This window comes from Ovis aries, chromosome 14, assembly GCF_016772045.2.
Source record: "Ovis aries strain OAR_USU_Benz2616 breed Rambouillet chromosome 14, ARS-UI_Ramb_v3.0, whole genome shotgun sequence".
Lineage (NCBI taxonomy): Eukaryota > Metazoa > Chordata > Mammalia > Artiodactyla > Bovidae > Ovis > Ovis aries.
The window spans coordinates 2,717,462-2,722,066 of NC_056067.1; the positions used below are offsets into that span (position 1 = coordinate 2,717,462).

Below are 4,605 nucleotides of genomic sequence, written 5' to 3' on the forward strand. Positions count from 1 at the left end.
CACTATCAACATCCTTCACAGAGTGGTGTTTTTGTTACAGCTGATGAACCTGCATTAACACATGATCACCCAAAACTCATCGTTTGCATTAGTGCTTATATTTGCCGTTGTGCATTCTGTGAAAGTGAAAGAAAGTTGCTCAGTCGTGTCTGACTGTTAGCAACCCCATGGACTGTAGCCTACCAGGCTCCTCCCTCCATGGGATTCTCCAGGCAGAAGTACTGGAGTGGGTTGCCATTTCTTTCTCCAGGGGATGTTCCCGACCCAGGGATCGAACCTGGGTCTCCCGCATTCCAGGCAGACGCTTTAACCTCTGAGCCACCAGGGAAGCTCCCTGTGCATTCTGTGGGTTTGGACAAATGTCTAACGACCTGTATTACCATACAGAATAGTTTTACTCCTCTAAAAATTCTCTGTCCTCTGCATATTTATCCCTTCCTTCCTGCCAACCACTGATTTTTCACTCTCTCCATAATTTTGTCTTTTCAGGCATGTCATACAGTTGGAACCATACAGTATGCAGTCTTTTCAAATTGGCTTCGGTAAGTGAGCAAAATGCATTTAAGATTTCTCTGTGTCTTTTCATTGCTTGGTAGCTCATTTCTTTTCAGTGCTGACTGGATTATACCAGTTTATTCATACATTCATCTACTAAAGTGCATTGTTATTCCTTCCAAGTTTTGGCAGTTATGAATAAAGCTACTATAAACATCCATGTGCAAAACATAAGTTTTGTTTGGCCAGAGGTTTCAGTTCATTTGAGTAAATGCCAAGGAATGCGATTGCTGGATCACATGGTATGATTATGTATAGTTTTGTAGGAAACTGACCAGCTAACTTCTAAAGTGACTGTCCCATTTTGCATTCCCACCAGAAATGAATAAGAGAGCCTATATTCCATATCCTTACCAGTATTGGGGGTTTTCAGTGTTCTGGATTTTGGCCTTTCTAATAGGTGTGTTGTCTGTCATTATCGTTTTAATTTGCAATTCCCTAATATCAGATGATGTTGAATGTTTTTTTATACACTTATTTCCCATCTGTATATCTTCTGTCTGAGGTGTCTGTTAAAGTTTTTGGCCATTTTTAAATTGTTTCTGTATTGTTGTGTTTGAAGAGTTTTTTGTATATTTTGAATAGCAGTCCTTTATTAGATATAACTTTTGCAAATATTTTCTCCCAGTCTTTGGCTTGTTTTCTCATTCTCTTGACATTTTGTATTTTAATGAATTCCAGCTTGCCAATTGCTTCTTTTGTGAACCATACCTTTAGTATTGTGTCTAAAAATACAATTGATTTTGTACAACAAATGTACATTGATATACGGAAAGTTATCAAGATTTTCTTTTATGTTATCTTCTAGGAGTTTTATAGTTTTTCATTTTACATTTGTATCTGATTCACTGTGAGCTGATTTTTGTGGAGTGTTGGGACTGTGTCTGGATTCTAGAGGGTTTTTGTGTTTTTTGTTTGTTTGTTTGTTTTTTTTTTTTTGGTAGGTGGATGTCCAGTTGTTCCAGAACTATTTGTTGAAAAGACCATCTTTTCTCCATTGTATTGCCTCTGCTCCTTTGTCGAAGATGATTTGACTTTATTTGTGTGGGTTTGTTTCTGGACTCTGTCCTGTTCCGTTGATGTGTTTGCCTTTTCTTTGGCCAGTACCGCAAGAACTTGATTACGGTAGCTCTATAGAGACTTGTGGAGTTGGGTAGTGTCAGTCTTCCCGCTTTGTTCTTCTCCTTCGATACTGTGTTAGTTATTCTAGGTCTTCTGCTTCTCTCTATAAAACTTGAGAATCAATTTGTCAGTATTGACAAAATAGCTTGTTAGAATTTTGATTGCACCAATTGTATCATTTTTTAACTGTTTGTATCAAGATCCAAGTAGGTTCAGGTGTTGCAAGCTATTTATATATCTTTAAGTATCTTAAACATTTATAGAACTTTTTTACAATGTCAATCATAACCATACATACATCCCCCTCCTTTCATTCCATTCCACCCCTAGGTTGTCACAGAGCATGAGAGTGTGCTCCAAAGAAGCTTCTGTAGTATGAATCTATAAAATCCTAAATAATCATTAATATTGAAGTACCAAAGATTTCATTTTAAGAAAGAGAATAAAACAAGGAGGCCTGCTATCATCACATCATTCAACATGGTAGTGGAGAGCTCAACCAATTCAGTAATACAGACACTGAGGTGAACAGAATAAGTAAAAGGAAGCCAGCCATTTTTCATCATAAGCATAAGCGTGCGCATAGAAAGTATTTTAGCAATCTAAGCACAGAAAATTAGAATACACTAGTATCTGTATTGGTATAAAATTGGTGTAAAATAATTTAATTTTGTATTTGGCAAACTTATAAAGAAGGTGAATAAATACTCTTTTAAAGGCCTTTGCATTTATTTAATAGAGTAGAAAATGTATGGGCTTTTATTTTCAGCTCAAAACCAGGCATCAATATGTACATGCTGTATACCTCAAATGATTTTCATAATATTTTATTTACCAGACACAGGAACAGAATTTACCCATTCCTTCCAAGGATTACAATTAGATTTTATGTATACTAGAAATGACCTGCCATAAGCAGGGCTGGAAATGCAACATGGTATATGGATAAAAGAACAAATAACATTTTGTCTATCTTCAAGAATGTTGCTTCCTTCTGAAATTAAACCCAGCAGGTAGGAAGATTCTAAACAGACTTCAAATTGTTGAACATCTGCTCACCCTAGCCCAATCTAAAACAAGGAATGCATAACATTTTACAATGCTAAAATTCATACAATCTAGTTAGAATCATTACAGTATTAAATTTTGGAGGGGAGGATGTCTCAAATAGGATCTAAAATGTTTTTATTTTCTAGGTTGTAAAATACTATGAAACTGACTCATACAGCTCTTTCATTATGTTAAAAATAGTTGAATATCTTTTGCTAATTTAGGTTTATATCATTTCCTAAAATTTCTCAAAATGAAGAGTAAAATTAATAAACCTTAAGGTCAACTATATTTAAATGAAATGGAAATTTAGATTTCAGCTTTAAGATGAAGCTGCTTGATTTTCTTCTTCTTATCCACGTGGCACCGTAACATGTTCTGGTTTGCTGCAGATAAGAAAGGGCCCAGTGCAGGCTGGAGTGACAAAAATGCCCAAGAGTTTATCCTGCCTACTAATGCAGTGGTTATTCAAAAGAGTGGGTGGATGCCTCTAGTCCTGATCTCATAACTCACAGCCACTGCACAACTTGAATGCTCTGCCTCCGTAGAAGGATGTCCCCCTGTTCTAATTTGCCTAGGTCCCCACGCATCCTTCCAAGGGTTTAAACAACAATGGATAGGGCTTCTCTGGTGGCTCAGAATCCACCTGCCAAAGCAGGAGACACAGATTTGATCCCTGATCTCGGCAGATCCCACATGTCCCAGAGCAGCTAAGCCCACATGCCACAACTATTGAGATTGTGCTCTAGAACTTGGGAGCCTCAACCCCTGAAGCCCACGCACCCTAGAGCCTGTGCTCCACAGCAAGAGAAGCCGCCGCAATGAGAGCCCGGGCACCGCAACTGGAGGGCAGCCCCACTTGCCACAACTAGAGAGAAAGCTGGTGCAGCAAAGACCCAGCACAGCCAAAAATAGATAAATAAAAGTACTTTACGAAAAAAGGACAGTGGGTAAGCAGCTGCCAGAGATGGCTCAAGTGTTTTGTATTTCACAACTGATCTCATTTCCTCAGGTCATTTTCTGTGCAGAAAGAATCATGACACCCCTCAAGTGTCATGAACTTGCAAGTTGGTCTTTTCTCTTTGTTGTTGTTCAGTTGCTCAGTTATGTCCTATTCTTTGCAACCCCATGGATGGCAGCACGCCAGGCTTCCTTGTCCTTTAGTATCTCCTGGAATTTACTCAAATTCATGTCCCTTGAGTAGGATGCCATCCAAGCACCTCACCCTCCGTCATTTCCTTCTTATTTCCTTAGTCACAGACAAAACATGTTGGACTCTATCTGACATTCTCAGAAAGATGGAGGCATGTGATGAACAGATCAGCAGCTTACCAGGGCTTACTGGGAAAGAGAAAGTTGACCTATAAACTTTTATGACTTATAAAAGGATAGCATAGGTTCTCCGCCCCGCCCCCACCTCCGGGGGTGATAGAATTATTCTGTATTCTGATCATAGTGGTAGTAACATGAATCTATATATGTGTTAAAATCCACAGATGTGTTCACCAGAAAAAGGAAAGAGTCAATTTTACTGTTTGACAATTTAAAAGATAAAATTTTTAAAAATCATCCTAAAAGAAAATCTGAAGTGTTGTTATTTGTAGAGAGATTCTCTGTCTGACCCCAGATCCACACCCACACAATCCAGTTAAGTAAAAGGTTTTCCAAGCTTGGGCTTCCATGCCACTTTGTGTCTTAAACAGGATTATTTAAAAGCATGCTAAGGCAATTATCTCCTGTTGATGCCTAAGGAGAAGAAAAAGCTTCGTTTTAAAAAGCTTTTAAACAACATTTAAAGCGAGAAACAGCCTTTGAAAAGCTATTTTCTTTTCTTAAAACATGCCCCCTCCCCACCACAAATGGCACTTTTGTCGGTGC

General features: G+C 38.3%; 1 non-coding gene across 1 annotated transcript; it reads right to left on the reverse strand.

Moving 5' to 3' along the window:
* Positions 1-256: 256 nt before the first annotated feature.
* TRNAS-GGA (transfer RNA serine (anticodon GGA)) lies at positions 257-328 on the reverse strand. The gene has a single exon. It is a non-coding gene; the product is annotated as a tRNA-Ser (tRNA).
* Between the last annotated feature and the right edge of the window lie 4,277 nt (positions 329-4,605).